General features: G+C 35.6%; 1 protein-coding gene and 1 pseudogene across 10 annotated transcripts in view; one reads left to right on the forward strand and one right to left on the reverse strand.

The window, feature by feature from the left end:
- Nucleotides 1–18,872, reverse strand: part of CTNNA3 (catenin alpha 3) — a 1,832,183-nt gene that overhangs the window by 1,301,040 nt on the left and 512,271 nt on the right. The gene's annotated exons all lie outside the window — the stretch shown is intronic.
- On the forward strand, nt 4,808–5,727 carry LOC101011113 (annotated as a pseudogene). The gene has a single exon (XR_651719.3). The product of XR_651719.3 is annotated as a 60S ribosomal protein L6 pseudogene (transcript).

Consider the following 18,872-nt stretch of genomic DNA (forward strand, 5'->3'; position numbering starts at 1 on the left):
TCTTTGGCTCACTCATTTAGTACAGACTTTCCACTCCAATGTTTCATAACAAAAATTAAACTATTTAGGCCGGGCATGGTGGCTCATGCCTGTAATCCCAGCATTTTGGGAGGTTGAGGCGGGCAGATCACGAGGTCAGGAGTGCAAGACCAGCTTGGCCAACATGATGAAACCCCGTCTCTAGTAAAAATACAAAAATTAGCTGGGAATGGTGGCGCGTTTCTGTAATCCCAGCTACTCCGGAGGCTGAGGCAGGAGAATTGCTTGAACCAGGACCCAGGAGGCAGAAGTTGCAGTAAGCTGAGATCACGCCAGTGCACTCCAGCCTAGGCTACAGAGCGAGACACTATCTCAAAAAAAAAAATTAAATTAAATTAAATTAAATTAAACCAATTAAAACCTTTTTGGAAATGTACCTCCAGGGTGGCATCATTAAGAAAAGACTATGCAAGCAATATAATTACTCTTTAATTGCTCTAATGCAATTAGAAGATGTGATAGAAGCAGTCAATATGTCTCCAGCATTGTGACAATAGGAAAAGCTGATTACATTTCAAATCTGTTTGTTGTAAGTACTGGAAGAAAAAACTGCTGTGATTTTACGTGTTCTGGCTATGATTTCATGTTAGCAAATGGCCTGTATTGTAGAATTAAGTTCACTCTAGTTTCTGCTCTACAGGGTCATTCCTCAAACTATCTCAGCATTTGGAATTTTACATGCTTGACCTTTAAGATTTCTGATTCTTCAAGCTCATCTGAACTCAAATCATTGTCTGTTCTGACATCTGATACCTATAGGCAGGGCTCTTGATTGTGCCTAAAACAATTGTCCTACTATTCCATCTTATTAAAGTTTCACTGACTTTGTCACCGAATCAATAAAAAGCCAAGAATTTTTTAAAGTAAATTGAATGTCCTGTGAAATGGCACTGGATTTGTTTAAGACCAACTGAAATAAATTTTGACCTCTTCTGATGCACCATAGCTATGTTAAAACAGTATTTCAGTGCGTTTCATGGCATTAATCCCATGAAAGACAATCAATAGGATGTTGTTTTTTTCAGGATGCCACTCCATTGAAATAGAAAATATTTTTCCTTTTTTAAAGTTCCACTCAAAGTTCCTTAATACTTTGATTGCTGACAGAACATTATTTTAATGTAATTAAAGAGTCCCAACTCCATATTCTTCTGTTAGATTATTTTGTTTAAAAGAGTAAGTATAGCTAGAAATTTAGAACCCAGGTCTTAGAAGCAGATAGCCTGTGTTTGAATCCTGGCCCATAGCTATAAACAAATATATCTGTACTGATATCACCCTCTATATTTTTATCTCTTTCTGGATATCTTATAATTTATTTGATTAATAAATTTCATTCCTTATTTTTCTTCCTACCACTTCTTTTCAAAATTAAAGACTTTAAGTAACTTGCCCAGGATCACTTAGCTAATAAGTAGCGGAGGGAAGAGTCTGTCCAAATCTGTCTACTTCCAGTTCCATGCTGTAAGTACCATGCAATGCTGCTTTTGTTGTCTTATTTAATCATTACCAACCATTTTGTGGTGTATTATCATCATTAATTCATACATGTGAAAATCGAGAGTGAGCAAGATTAAGTAAGTTATCTAATAATCCCCTTAAAAGAGAAGATGTAGGATTCAAATCCAATTTTATATAACTACCAAATCCTGAAACTTTCTACTACTCTGGGGAAACTGAGATGAAACCACCTGGCAAACTTCTTCATTCACCTGAATCTCATCATGTTTTTCCACTCATTTCTTCTCCTCCTTGTCTTCAAGGAAGACATAGTCTTTCTCTCTCACTCATTTCCTTTCTCTCTCTTTCTCTCTCTCTCTCTTTCTCTTTCTCTCTCTCTTATCTCCCCTTTGTTTCTTTCTTTTTTGAAAAAAATTTGAGGAATGTCTCACTCTATCACCCAGGCTGGAGTGCAGTTGTGCAATCATGGCTCACTGCAGCCTTGACCTGCCTAGTTCAGGTGACCTTCCCAACTCAGCCTCCAGAGTAACTGGAATCACAGGTGTGTGCCACCCCACTCAGCTAGTTTTTTGTACTTTTTGTAAAGATGGGGTTTCACCATGTTGCTCAGGCTGGTCTCAAACTCCTTAGTTCAGGCAGTGCACCTGCCTTGACCTCCCAAGGTACTGGAATTACAGGTGTGAGCCACTGTGCCCAGCCTTCCCCTTTATTTTCAAGGCTATCTTCTCCTCATCGCAAATCCCAAGTACTCTTCAATTATTCCTTCCTTACATTTTGAGTCTCTTAAAGAGCCTACTGTGTGCCAGGTACTGTGCTAGGAATTGGTAATAGAATGGTGAGGATCCCTGCCCTCCTCACAGGGCTCACATCTCAGAACTGACAACTATTAACCAAAAAAAATCACAAAAATACATAACCACAATGTGGATGTGTTGTATAAATAAAAAGAGTAGTTAGTTAAGTACAGATTGACCAGGCGTAAGTCTGGACAATTAAATGCAGAATCAAAATGATTAAAGGCAAAGCAGGGCTAGGCACAGTGACTCACGCCTGTAATCCCAGCACTTTGGGGGCAGAGGTGGGCCAATTGCTCGAGCCCAGGAGTTCAACATCAGCCTGGGCAACACAGTGAAACCTGTCTCTACAAAAAATATAAAAATTAGCTGGGCAAGGTGGCACATCCCTGTATTCCCAGCTTCTCAGGAGGCCGAGGTAGGAGGATCATTTGAGCCTGGCAAACCAGTCATTCGTAGAATTCTCAGGGAGGGATTTAGATCCACAGAACTTGGAATTGAAAGTTATAGGTAATCTTGTTGGCAAAGATATAGAGAAAAGGGGAATCCTTATACACTGCTGGTAGAAATATAAACTGATACAGCTATCATGAAAAACAGCTGGAGGTTCCTTTAAAAATTGAAAATAGAACTAATCAGCAATCCCACTACTGTGTATATATCCAAAGGAAATGAAATCAGTATGTCAAAGAGATATCTGTACTCTCATGTTCACTGCAGCATTATTCACAATAGCCAACATATGGAATCACCCTAAGTGTCTACCAATGGCCAAATGGATAAAGAAAATGTAGTATATATGCAACGGAATACTATTCAACCTTTACAAAGAAAAAAATCTGCAGGGTGCCATGAGTCACGCCTATAATTGCAGCACTTTGGGAGGCTGAGGTGGGTGGCTGGTTTGAGTCCAGGAGTTCGAGACCAGCCTGGGCAACATGGCAAAACCTCATCTCTACAAAATATACAAAAATTAGCCAGGCATGGTGGCGCATGCCTGTAGTTCCAGCTACTAGGGAGGCTGAGGTGGGATAATTGTTTGAGCCCAAGAAGTCGAGGTTGCGGTGAGCTGTGAGCATGCCGCTACACGCTAGCCTGGGTTACAGAGCGAGACCCTGTCAAAAAAAAAAACAAAAAACAAAAAAACAGAAAATTCTGTCATTTACATCAACATGGATAAGCCTAGAAGACATTATGTTATGTGAAATAAGCCATGCACAGAAATACAAATACCACGTGATCTCACCTATATGTAAAATCTAAAAGAACCTAACTCAGACACAGAGTGGAGTGGTGGTTACCAGGGGTTGGGGGCAGGTACAGGATTCAGGAGATGCTGGTCAAAAGATTCAAAATTTTACTTTGATGGGAGGAATAAATTCAGGAAATCTATTGCATAACTTGGTAACTATAGTTAATAATAATGTACTATATACTTGAAAATTGCTAAGAGTAGATATTAAGTGTTCTCACCACAAAAAAAAAGTATGTGAGGTAGTGCATATATTAGTTTGATGTAGCCACTGAATAATGTATACGTATTTCAAAACATCACGTTATATGCCACAAATATATATAATTTTTATTCACTAATTTTAAAATATTTAAATGAACTGCTAAAAAACAGTTTGGATGTGATCTTATCCAGATTTTATGTTATTAAGTCTACCTGAACAGGCATCAGCATTATAATTATAGAACTAGAAGCAGAAAGACTGAAACTTGAAAACAAGCCAAATTGAAGAGAGGTACTTTACATCTGAGTAGACAAAAAAACTGCGTCAAAGGTAGAGAAGGGAGAATATATATTTCATCCATCTGTAGGAGTTTTGAAAAATCTGACACTATGAAAGAATGATTAAAATTAAATTAAATTGGCACACATCAATATTTTAAAATACAAAAGATGTATACTACCCACAGAATGGAAGTATGAGAACCAATTCAAATAGTGATGTAGGGAATGTCTTATATTAAATCAGTTAATGGAGAAGATGTAGTTTAAATAAGCATTGCTTATCATTTTTGGTTTTGGTTGTAGCCTAAAGACTATCTTTCAGAAAAGAACTTATAAGGATTATTTTAATCAATATGACTTATAGTGAAAGAAAACTCTATCGCCTCTAGAAACAGAAATAATTGCTACATTTTGAGAAGATTGAGATCATAGCTCTATATGTATTTGAGAGAACAATGTGGGATGAATCTATATATAATAGCTTGAAAAATTACCAGAATACATGATAAAATAAAAAACAAAATGGCAGGATGATATATATAATGATATCATACATATTTTTAAAATGAGCACACAACACTTTGTATTTTCTCTGAGTGCATATGTATATGTATATGAGAGCCTAGGAAAAGGACTAAAGGAAACATACCAATACCATAGCAATTATTATTTTGGGGGAAGGATGAGACAAGAACCCAAACTGGGGTAGTAAGGTTTTAATTTTTTAATAACTAGGCTTCATTTCATATTACTTATAAAAATACAAAGTAGCTCTTTCCCATCTTGCAAGATGGCGGGTGAAAAAGTTGAGAAGCCAGATACTAAAGAGAAGAAACCCGAAGCCAAGAAGGCTGATGCTGGTGGCAAGGTGAAAAAGGGTAACCTCAAGGCTAAGAAGCCCAAGAAGGGGAAGCCCCATTGCAGCCGCAACCCTGTCCTTGTCAGAGGAATTGGCAGGTATTCCCAATCTGCCATGTATTCCAGAAAGGCTATGTACAAGAGGAAGTACTCAGCCGCTAAATCCAAGGTTGAAAAGAAAAAGAAGGAGAAGGTTCTTGTAACTCTTACAAAACCAGTTGGTGGTGACAAGAACGGCGGTACCCGGGTGGTTAAACTTCGCAAAATGCCTAGATACTATCCTACTGAAGATGTGTCTCGAAAGCTGTTGAGCCACGGCAAAAAACCCTTCAGTCAGCACATGAGAAAACTGCGAGCCAGCATTACCCCCGGGACCATTCTGATCATCCTCACTGGACGCCACAGGGGCAAGAGGGTGGTCTTCCTGAAGCAGCTGGCTAGTGGCTTGTTACTTGTGACTGGACCTCTGGTCCTCAATCGAGTTCCTCTACGAAGAACACACCAGAAATTTGTCATTGCCACCTCAACCAAAATCGATATCAGCAATGTCAAAATCCCAAAACATCTTACTGATGCTTACTTCAAGAAGAAGCAGCTACGGAAGCCCAGACACCAGGAAGGTGAGATCTTCGACACAGAAAAAGAGAAATACGAGATTACAGAGCAGCGCAAGATTGATCAGAAAGCTGTGGACTCACAAATTCTACCAAAAATCAAAGCTGTTCCTCAGCTCCAGGGCTACCTGCGATCTGTGTTTGCCCTGACGAATAGAATTTATCCTCACAAATTGGTGTTCTAAATGTCTTAAGAACCTCATTAAATAGCTAACTACAAAAATAAATAAATAAATAAAAATACAAAGTAATTAAAAATTCAAATTCTTAAATTTTAAAAATATAATTATGGATCAAACATTTACTATTCTTTTAGATTCAAGTATTAATCAACTAATTATTCTGGAATCAAATAGACAAAATGCTTTCTTTGTTTACCAGAATGAATATAATATTGTTTTATAAATTAATCAGTTGCAAGAATTTCAATCTTTTTATGTTGGGTTTACACTATTTAAACTATTACAAATATGTTTGGCTAACATATATCTGTTAAAAAATAAAGACATCAAGAGAGTGAAAAAGCAAGCCACAGACTGGGAGAAAATATTTGTAAAAGGCATATCTGATAAAGGATATTATCCAAAACATATGAAGGATTGTTAAAACTCAACTATAAATAAATAGCCTGATTTTTAAAAATAGACCAATGACCTGAACAGATAATTCACTTAAAAATATATACAGATAGAAAATAAGCATATGAAAATAAGCATAAGTCATAAGGGAGATGCAAAGTAAAACAGTAATGAGATACCACTACACATCTATTAGAATGGCCAAATTCCAGAACACTGACTACACCAAATGCTGGCAAGAATGTGGAGTAATACAAACTCTCATTCATTGCTGAGGGGAATGCAAAGTGATAAAACCACTTTGAAAGACACTTTGGCAGTTTCTTACAAAATCAGACATATTCTCCCACTCTCACCATTTCTACTTAATATATTCCTGGAAGTCCTAGCCAGAGCAATTAAGCAAGAAAAAGAAATAAAACACATACAAATTAGGGAAAGAAAGAAGTAAAATTTTCTCTGTTTGCAGATTATATAATATTATGCATAGAAAACTCAAAGACTCAACCAAAAACCTATTAGAACTAATAAACAAATTCAATAAAGTTGCAGGACACAAACCCAAATTATAAAAATCAGTTGCATTTCTATATGCTAACAAAAAACTATCTGGAAAAAAAAATGTAACGTATATGAGCATCAAAAACATAAACCACTTAGAAACAAATTTAACCACAGATTTGAAAGATCTGTGATTACATTAAAAATTACAAGGCATTGATGAAAAAAACTGAAGACACAAACAAATGAAAAAGTACCCTGATGTTCATGGATCAAAATAATTAGTACTGTTAAATGTCTATATTACCCAAAGTGATCTACAGAGTCAAAACAATCTGTGTCAAAATTCTAACAGTATTCTTCAAAGAAATAGAAAAAACAATTCTAACATTCATACAAAACCACAAAAGACCACAAATAGCCAAACAATCTTAAGAACAAAACTGGAGGGATCACACTTCCTGATTTCAAAGTATATTACAAAGCTATAGCAATCAAAACAGTATAGTGCTAGTATAAAAACATACATAAACACCATTGGAATAGAATTAAGAGTCCAGGAATAAACACACACATATACAGTCAACTAATATTCGATAAAAGCACAATGGGGAAAAAATAGTCTCTTCAATAAATGGTGCTGGGAAAACTGAATATTTATATACAAAAATAAAATAAAATTGGACCCTTATCTACATCACTCACAAAAATTAATTTGAAATGGATAAAAGACATAACTGTAAGACCTGAAACTGTAAAACTCCTAGAAGAAAACAGTGGGTAAAAGATTCTTGACATTGGTCTCGACAATGTCTTTTTAGATGACACCAAAAGTACAAGGAACAAAAGCAAAAAGATTTAAGTGGGACTACATCAAACTAAAAATCTTCTGCAAAGCAAACAACCAACAAAATGAAAAGGCAACACACAGAAAGAATGGGAGAAAATATTTGCAGACCACGTATTCAATACGGGGTTAATATCCAAAATATAGTAGGAACTCACACCACTCAATAACAATATAATAATAATAATAATAATCCAATTAAAAGTAAGTAAAGGCCCTGAATAAACATTTCTGAAAAGAAAACATACAAAAGGCCAATAGTGCATCAAAAGATCTTCAATAGCACTGATCATCAAGGGAAATATAACTCAAAACCACAATGAGATATTACCTCAGACCTGTTAGGACGGATATTATTAAAAACACAAGAGATAATATGTATTTGAGAGGATGTGGAGAAAAGGGAACTTTTGCACACTGTTGGTGGGAATGTAAATTGATACAGTCATTATGAAAAAAAGTGGGGAGATTCCTCAAAAATTAAATATACAACTACCATAAGATCTAGCAATTCCACTTCTGAATTTATATCTGAAGGAACTAAGTAACTCAAAGAGACATCTGCACTCCCACATTCATTCCATCATTATCACAATAGCCAAAACATGGCAACTACCTAAGTGTCTGTAAATGAATGAATGAATAAAGAAATGGTCATATATATGTATATATACAACTGCTTACAATAGAATAGTATTCAGCATTAAGAAATGAAGGAAATCTTGCCATTTGTGGATGAACCTGGAGGGCATTTTGCTAAGTGAAATCAGCCAGACACAGAAAGACAAATACAATATGATATCACTCATATGTAAAATCAGTTTTGATTTGACATAAATCATAAAAACAGAGTGAAGCAGCAGTTGGCAAGGATGAGAGGGTGTGGGAAATGGGGAGATGTTGACGAATGGGGACAAACTTTCAGTTATAAGATAAACAAGCTCTGGGGATCCAATGTACAACATAGATGGTAATGGATATGTTAATTAATATGATTGGAGTAATAATTACACAATGCACATGTATATAAAATCATCACATTGTATACCTTTAATATATACATTCTTTATTTGTCAATTGAATATTTAAAATTGTTTTAATTCAAATTTTAAAAACGAAACAATTATTTTAAAAACTTTTAAGTTGGGGTACCTGTGCAAGTTTGTTATACAGGTAAACTTGTGTCATGAGGGTTTGTTATACAGATTATTTTGTCACCAGGTGTTAAGCCTAGTACCCATTCATTATTTTCCTGAACCTCTCCCTCCTCCCACCCTCTGCTCCCTATTAGGCAGCAGTGTCTGTTGTTTCCCTTTATGTGTTCTCATTATTTAGCTCCCGCTTACAAATGAGAGAATGCAGTATTTGGTTTTCTGTTACTGCTTCAGTTTGCTCAGGAGAATGGCCTCCAGCTCATCCATGTTCCTGCAAAGGACATAATCTCACTCTTTCTACAACTGCATAGTATTCCATGATATATGTGTATGAGATTTTCTTTATCCAGTCTATCATTGGTGGGCATTTAGTTTGATTCCATGTCTTTGCTCTTATAAATAGTGCTGCAATGAACATATGTGTGCATGTGTCTTTATGATAGAATGATTTATATTCCTTTGGGTCAAATAGAATTTCTGTTTTTAGGTATTGAGGAATTGACACACTACTTTCCACAATGGTTGAACTAATTTAGGCTCCCACTAGCAATGTATAAGTGTTCCTTTTGCTCCACAACCTCGCCAACATCTGTTATTTTTTTACTTTAGATAATAGCCATTCTGACTGGTGCGAGATGATATCTCATTGTAGTTTTGATCTGCATTTCTCCAAGATCAATGATGCTGAGCTTTTTTAAAACTATGTTTGTTGGCTACATGTAGGCCTTCTTTTGAAATGTGTCTGTTCATGTCCTTTGCCCACTTTTTAACGGGGTTGTTTGAAAAACAAACTGAACATACTTTACAATATAACCCAGCAATTGCTCTTCTTGGTATTTGCCCAAATGAGTCAAAAACATGTCCACACAAAAACCTTCACATGGATGTTTATAGCAGCTTATTCATAACTGCCAAAACTTGGAAGCAACCAAGAGGTCCTTTAGTAGGTAAATGGATAAACTGTGGTACATCCAGACAATGGAATATTATTCAGCACTAAAAATAAATGAGATACCAAGCCACAAAAAGACATAGAGGAAACTTAAATGCATATTACTACATGAAAGAATCTCATATGAAAATGGTGCATCCTATGTAATTCCAACTATAGTATATGACATTCTAAAAAGAGAAAAACTATGGAGACAGTAAGAAGTCAGTGGTTGCCAGCAGTTAGCAAGGAGGGATGGAGAAACAGGCAGAGAACAGAGAATTTTTAAAGCAGTAAAAATACTCTACATGATAATAATGGTGGATGAATTTCATTATACATTTTTCCAAGCCCACAGAATCTACAACACTAAGAGTGAACTCTAATATAAACTAGAGATTGTGGGTGATAACGTGTCAGTTTAGGTTCATCAATTGTAACAAATGCACCACATTTGGGGGATATTGATAATGGAGAGGCCATCCATGTGTAGGAGCAGAGGATCAGAACACAATGGGGGAAATCTCTGTACATTTCTCTCAATTTTGTTGTTAATCTAAAACTGCTCTAAAAAAAAGTCTTAAAAATAAGAAAAAACTTAGTATTACAGAAAAGTCATCTAGCCTTTCTTTAATACTAAAGGGCTGGAAGCCTTTTATTTAATACTAATATTCCCTATAAGGAATCTGTACTCCATGTAAGGTTGCTGATTTTATATCTTAGGATGAGAAGAATCAAAATGTGTCTGGAATATCTGGTGGCCAGAAACCAAAATCACTTAAAATTAGCAGGGATGACAGCAAAAGAACAAAGGAGTCCAGTCCATTTAAAGGAGCTCATACTATTTAGTTCCTGATAAATTGAGTATTATTTGGACATGTTGAGTCTGGGGAGCCATTATTTCATAATGCTACTCAAAAGGTAAATTATAAAAACGTTTTTACTAATGGGATAAATATGGATACTTATCTTTAAAAAAAAAGAAAAAGAAAATAAAGACATATGACCTAAAAGTATCAGGGCTTTCTTTTTCAGTGGAGCTCTGGAGTCAGAAAAACTGAACATGAATTTTGGCCCCCTACTCACATTGGGAAAGTGCTTTCAACTGCTGAAGCCTTTATTCCATCCCTGGTAGAATGAGGAAAATAAAACCTATGCCTACCATATAGGACTTTAGTTAATGTAGCTTTATAACATGTTTTAATATCTGGGATGGGAGGGCGGAATAGGGTCCACCTCAGTGGTTTCCTTGCTAATGTTATTTTCTGTATTTAAACGCACTACCATCTATACCTGATGAATAAAGCCATAGACCCATATGAAGGAAGCAGCTTTTCCTAAACAGAACACTCCAATAGACCATACAGACATGTATCATTCCACCAATATTTATTAATCATCCAATATATTTCAGATTCTGAACAAGGCTGTGACCATGCCTTACCAGGACATGTAGAACTTACACACAATCTTAAACAAGCTGAAGCACAAAATCAATATTTTGGTTGGAAAAAAGTTTTCTGTATTTTAATAACATGATGGAATAAATGCTATTCATCATTCACATACTCTATATTCTCTGATGGGATTGACCTGATTTACACTGAAAATACTCAAAATCTTACACTTATTCTCCAAAGTGAAATTGCCTATCAAACGAGATGCAGCTATGATTATAATCAAGTACCGACATTCTTCACAAAAACACATGCTATGCTTCACGTTGACAGCAGCAGAAATAATAAGCACACAGCATAAGTAATGTTTCTCAAGCAACTATATTATCAATCTTCAGAATGAGTGATAAAAGTGGAATGAAATTTTTCCTTATGATTACCAACAGAAAATGCTATTCAGAGAGATCACAGACTCCCTTTTGTGTAGTATATTTCTTGTTTTAATGCATTTCCACTTAATCTAAAGAATAGAAGCTTTAGATATAAAAAAAGTCTCTTTAAAAAGGCAAAATGTGAAAAATAAACTAAATTAGCAAGATGATCAACACAAATTATTTATAGTACTTTGGCAAATTAGTGTAATCTACACATACAAATTTAAATACATACTTAGCTATAGTAAGTCACAGGGTACCTAACTTGCATTTTGTTGTGTATCAATTAGCACAACAGAAAAAAAGCAAATATTTTAGATATTCAATATACTTATCAATTAAATATAATACATACAGACTCCTTTAAAAATCTTCTAAGTAATGAACATACACCGTTTAAATAGCCCTAATACTGTAATGATGGTTAAACCAGAACAGTGATAAAAATTTCACTCATCTGCTTTCATTCATTTCACCTAAGGTAGTAACCTCTTCTCCTAGGCATATTTCTGTCAGTTAAGCAAACCAGTCTATGCACAGCACCACACATCGTGAATTCTTTCAGTTTTATCTTTTTATATCAATAATATGATAAATCTTGAAGGATTCTCCTATTTTCACAACTGCCGTATTAAAGGATAGTAACATAAGCACCTCCAGGAATCTGTTGATTTTGTTGTGATACTGAATATTATATTGAATTAATCTTACCATAATATTGTAGACTGAGGCAATATATATTAATGAAGGAGCCTTTGTGATTGATTATCTGTTTGGAAATATGTGTTTACATGTTTGTGTTTTACAAGGTCTATATTTAAAATGTGTAAAAAATCCTAAAAATATAGACGCAACAGTGATTAACTTATTCTGTCTACGTTGAACTTAGAGAAAATACAGATGATTTTTATACACAATGAGATTGTTATTAAAAATAAAGTATATGCCCCAATATTTTTAGGTATATTAAATCTTAATTTCTCAGTAATGGCACGTGTGTCCCACCTTCTATGTCCATGAGGTTTATAATTCCGAGACTAAATGACTACAAATCTGCAAAATTTAAACAAATGTTTGAATAGTTCCTGTCATTTCTGAGGTTTATGTCAATTGTTATTCCTGTGGAGTTCTCCCAGAAAACAATTCATCAACAAAGAAGAAAAGGTACACAGGGGGCAAACGGAAAAAAATAAGTAATCCCAATTGTGCTCTATTTCTGTTTGATTCTGCCTTTCACTTCTGTCTATAATTATGTCCTTTGGGAGAAATAGCAGGTTAAGCACAAGCCCTGGATTCATGGGTGAATTGTGCACCACCGTAGAGCATTAAAACAAGTAGCCGATGTGGCGCAGTCATAGCTTGCAACTGTAAAACTCTCAAAGTCATGTCTGCTATAGAATTCCTTAACAATGATGAGTGTGAAAATGACTGCTGGGTGGTGACAACTTCTCAATAACAGCATCCTTAAGATATTCTTGATGTGGTCCCCGATGTCTTCCCCATATTCTCTAGAGCACTGCTGTTTAAGGATTGTGGGCATTCTGAATATTTTGAAGTTACAACCAACTAAAGATGTTCTTGGCATGAAAAGAGTTAAAAATCTCCTCTTTTCCTACAGTTTAATATCCAGTTAAATAGAAATTAACTCAAATGTTTCTAAGTCATTTTCCAGTTAACTAGGGCTTAAGAAAAAAATTGCTCTAGTCATTGTGTTTAATTTTACTTTAGGACGTATGAACCTATAAGTGCCACAAAATCATCATTTTGGAGTCTACATAAAGCTATATTGTCTTGGTAAGAAATTGCGAAGAAACTGTATTGACTCTAAAGTACACTCTGGAGTACGGTCCAAAAGAGTATTCTATGTTGATGAAAATTTTCTGTATCTACAATGGTCAACGTAGTAGCTACTGAACATCTGAAATTTGGATAGTACAAGTAAGAAACTGAATTTTTAGTTTATTTAAATATGACTAATTTAATTTTAAATTGAAAAGCCACATGTGAGTAGTGGCTACCACATTGAACAGCACAACTCTTAAAGTTGATTTTCATTTTATTTTCCATATGAGATTATGCCAGGATATGTTGTGATATCCTTTAGGTACCTAGACGGTTGATGGTTGATTGATTGTGATTTAAAACACTATTTCCCTAAACAAGTGGGTATCTTTGGAGAAAGCACTGGTGGAGGAAAAAAGTTTAAGCTGTTGCCAGTCACTAAGGCCTTACTTTATCAGGTCCTTTTCCCTAATGACTAGTTGAGAATGAGTTAGACTAAACAAGAGGCAGCTCCAGAGAATATAAGTCACAATGTGGAAGGACAGGAAGCAAGTCTTGTGTGGCTAGGATTTAGAGATACGGAGCATCAGTGGGAAGACAGGGAACAGATACTCTGAGAAAAAAGAACTCTGAGAAGGAAAATGGAAAGGGCGATCAAAAGCAACATTCATCTATTTCACAGTTTAATTCATTCTGCTCCATTTTATATCCTTCTCTCATTAATGAAGGATGTTGCTGGTGCTGTTCTTATAGAATGTCGATGCAAGACTGAAAATGTCAGTCCCTGGCTTAATATCCTTTCCAAATTGAGAACACCTGTAGAAAAATCAACTGTTCATGCACTTTACACTGTTCAGATCTTTTTGCTTTGCTAGTTATATAATGACATACTCAAAAGTTGGTCAGAAAAATGTTAAACCAAGATCATTCCTTCTGCTATGCTTTGATATTTATAGTCTTTAAAATTTTTACCAAAGAGCCTTATTTTTTCCCTTGGTGCTTTATCAATATGATTTACATTTTTCATTCTATGAAGGAACAAGAACATGTGCAATATAGGAAGGAGGGGAAGATGGAGGAGGAGAAAGGAAGGAGAGAAAGAGGAGGGAGACGTAAAAAAAATAAGGTAAAGGGGGAAGAGAAAGAGGAAAGGGGATGGAAGGAGTGTGGAGAAAAGGACTGACAGGACAGAAGAGGAGGAATGGAGAAAAGAGATCGGAAAAGAGAAGAAGTGACAAAAAAAAAAAGAAAGTAAAAGAGAAGAAATAGTTTGCTAAAGGGTCTTGTGTCATTCATATTGGCAGTACTAAAACCAATATGCTTCTGTGTTTCATGATTCAAAAGAACATTTAAGTGATAAAGGGATAACTGTGGAGGTACCTTACAATTTAGCCAAATAAAAATCCAGCTTTCATCACTATAGAAAATTGTAAATGACTACAAGTTTTTTTTGTTGGTTTTTTTGGTTTTTTTTTTTTATATTTATTTTGAGACGGAGTCTCTCACTCTGTTGCCCAGGCTGGAAGGCAGTGGCACAATCTTGGCTCTCTGCAACCTCCGCCTCCCAAGTTCAAGCGATTCTTCTGCCTGAGTCTCCCAAGTAGCTGGAACTACAGGTGCCCACCACCACGCCTGGCTAATTTTTTGTATTTTTAGTAGAGACAGGGTTTCACCATGTTAGCCAGGATGGTCTCAATCTCCTGCCCTCATGTTCCACCCGCCTCGGCCTCCCAAAGTGCTGGGATTACTTGCATGCGCTACCACGCCCAGGCTTGGTTTTTGTATTTTTATAAAGTGCAGGTGTTCAGCATGTTCCTTCCTGAACTTTACAATATTCACATAGCTTTGGCAAATGGGATGCAAAACAACATTCAAAATGAAATTAATGTTGAAAGAATAGTATCATTCATAACTAGACTATTTTTCAAGTAGATATTGATCTTATGCAGTGGGATGTGCTATTAAAGAGCATAAAATATACCTTTTAAATTTAACAATACATAATGCCATCGAGGAAAACCCCATCACCGAACACCATTCCAGACTTTTCTTATCAGAATATTATAAAACACTACTTAACTATTATGACTACCAAGCAAAAGTATGGTAAGAACACTTTGTCCCTTTTCTTTGCAGACAGGAAAAATCAATTGAATATGAAGGCCAAAATCTCTGAGAAGGAGTGCTTCATCTAGAGAGACAAGCAGGGGCACATATCACAATAGCTAACAGGAGAGATATATTGGGTCCTGATGAAAACTAATATAGGAAGAAATGGGCTGAATTTTTTCTGCACCCTGGATGAGAAATGATTAAATTTAAAGGGTTTTTAAATTAACTTAGTTGTGACCTTGCCTGCTATTCCATATTTGAAGATCTGGTGGTGGGAAAGTATGTAGAAACTTCAAAATATGCTCAGGAATGCATGATTAAAAAATAGAAACTCTTACTGTTGATAAAAAGAGAAGAGCATCCAACTTCTCAATTTAACGGGACTTTTAAAGTAAAGAAGGGCCGTTTAATACTCTCTAAAGAAGGCACAAAATTCCTATAGAACCAAGATTCTTGGTTGATACCGCCTCTGCATCAGCACCAAAATTCTCCCTCTAACCATGGGTGGTTCCAAGGAGGCACCTTGGTAAACTGCAGCCTGCCTGAATGAGGTAAAGTGATCCCATCTCCAAATCAACCCACACAAGGAAGGCCAGGAGTAAGAGTCTATATCAAGTCAAAATTCTTTAATGCTTTCCCAAGCTCAAGCCATGACCCCCAAAAATGCCCACAAGTCATATACCAGGTAAACAATACTGTTCAGCCCATTGCCCTTTCCTCATTAACTCCCCCAAAGCCCAAAAGACAGTCACGCATGCACTTTTCATTCACTTTTACAAAAACAACTGTAATGTGAACATCATACACATTACACCTTGTTACAAATATTTTAAGCCCTATATTTAGGTCAGAAATATTAAGACTTAGAAATTCATAAGTATTAGAAAGTATCAACTAAAATGGACTATTCTCACTACCTTCAGTTTGATGTGTCTCAGTATGTGTTTCCTCCTGTTTTTTCATCGAAGCGTCAATTGACCCCAACTGAAGCTCTCTCTGTCTAGTCACTCATCTGTTTGGCTGTATCTATTTATTACATTGCTTCATCCATCACCAAAGTTCCTACTCTGCATTGGGCTTCCCTCCCTGTCTGTAAGACTGACTCAACACTCACATGACTAAGATAGTAATGTGAGGAAAAAAATAATGTCAGACTCATTCTAGGCATGGAAGAAGCAAGCCACTATGCCTATTAAGGACAGCATGGTTTCCATGTGAAACAAACAAGATTAATCTACCTCCCATAATGCAACTACCTTTTTTCAAAACTCATGAATATTGTCAGGCTGCTTAACAAATATAACCTCCAACAGCTGCATAGCAGATCCATGCATCGGTACGGTATATATTTGCACATGCTGCTTTTCCATCTACAGGACATGACATATGCCAATTGATTGGCTTAGAGTAGGCTTGAAGAGGAGTCAGAGTGTTGGCAGGCACCTTATGTCTATTCTTTGCTTTCCATTTTTTCCTTTTGCTCTGAGGTTTTTAGGCTTTGCTCTTTTGGATCCTGCCTACTAAATTATTCATTTAACTTCAAGTGGTCATTTGTGGCTAACGAGGCTGAGATTTTTGTGAACATACAACTTGCACTTAGTCCAAACTGATTAGATGTCAGTAATCAACCTAAATTATCAGGCTTTACTTTAATTGCAATTATATCCTCCATTTCATATGTTAAAAGTAGAGTTCGTATCAGGTGATGGGAACTAAGCAGAGTCCAAGTCAACCTGAAAGAAGCCAAAAGATTCATCCACGACCAGCAATGTGATTTGAAAGGCTCAGTGCAATGTGCAAGTATAAGGCACCTTGTTCAAAATATATTCAGAATTTTAATATAGCAACCTCAGGTAATTAAACCAAATATGAGACCTTTCTATCTGTGAGACACACCCATGAAGAGAGTCCTGGATTTGTCAAAGAAAACATAAGGCATTTTTGCCATTTCTTTTAAATGTTAATCATGCTCATTATAAAAACTATTATGTTGGCAATATTTTCTTCAAAGTCAATATTATCTTCATCAAAAAATTTCTTTTTAGAATTTACAAAGACTTTTTTTTCCTTTTCAATTGGTCTCAGAAAACAAGCTTTGAGGTTTTATTCATAACATAAAGTTTAATTCAGTTTCAAAAAATAATTGCCTGATACCCTTCTTGCCTTCCCAAATCTTACTGTAAATACTAAAGTATGAAAATAAAGCCTGTAAATGATAGATCCATGGCTAGATTTGGGAAACCCTAAATCTTAAACTTAGCAGTGAACACCTGACAGTAACGAAGCCATAAGTGCTCACCCTAGGAATAGCATGGCCACTGAACAATGTTCTCCATAATAAAGCCATAATCAATACCCTACAAAGCAAAATATGGTGCTATACTATGAATCACACTACTAACCAAATTTTATCAAACTGTGTCTTAAAACAAGGAACTCTACAACTTACTACCCTCCATCTCTTCATAAAAGTAAAAACAGATTCCTCTAAATGAAAGCTGGAATTCACATGACCAAACTAATAAAACCTAATAAAAATTATGTTTTACTAATTTTTTAATGTAAGAATTAATAATTATCATAGGCTACTTCACTTTTCTTGATTTCACCTTACTCCGAGAACATGTCTAAAATAAACATCATTCCATTTTGAACAAAGTGCTTTATCCAACAGACTGATCATGCTAGACAGAAAGTTTGCACCAGGTGGCAGAAACAAAAGAAAAGTAACTGTAATATCACTTTACATAGTAAATGTAACCTTCCAAAAATTTTTTGTAATATTATTATGATGGCATCTACAGCTATATAAAAAGGGAACTATGGACATATCTGCTTTAAAAAATGCTAGATAATCTTCTGAACTTGGAATAATTTAAACTAACATTCTTTAAAGAATATTTATGGAAATAATTGCTTATTTTAGTTTACATACCATATATACTTGTGTTAAAATAATTTACCTTATAAAACTAACTCCAAAAAAATGTATTTGAATCTTCAGAAGCTTGTACCTCTTTGTTTTTGGCTGTCTCCCTTGTTCCATTTCCTATCTTACTTCTCCCAATTCAGTTCATCCTCTGATATGATTTGGCTGTGTCCCCACCCAAATCTCACCTTGAATTGTAATAATCCCCATGTGTCAAGGACGGGACCAAGTCAAGATAAATGAATCATGGGGGCAGTTTCCCCCATACTGTTCTCCTGGTTGTGATGTTCTCCTGGTTGTGAATAAGTCTCACGAGATCTGATGGTTTTACAAAATGGAGTTCCACGAACAAGCTTTCTTGACTGGCACCATGTAAGAAGTAACTTTGCTCCTCATTCGCCTTCTGCCATGATTGTGAGGCCTCCCTAGCCACGTGGAACAGTGAACCAATTAAACCCTGTTTCCTTTATAAATTATCCAGTCTTGGGTATGTCCTTATTAACAGCATGAGAACAGACTAATATGTCCTCCTACTGAAGATATGATGTCACCATTCTTCCAGACATAGATCCATTGGATATCTAAGCTATCTTGGGCCACTTCCAGTCACTACAACTGTCAGTTCTTTTTTCATATCTATCCCTCTCCTTTCCATTTCAACTCCTTTACTTTGGGTTTTTATTACACTTTACCTGAAATATTA

Source organism: Papio anubis, chromosome 11, assembly GCF_008728515.1.
Source record: "Papio anubis isolate 15944 chromosome 11, Panubis1.0, whole genome shotgun sequence".
NCBI classification, from domain to species: Eukaryota; Metazoa; Chordata; class Mammalia; order Primates; family Cercopithecidae; genus Papio; species Papio anubis.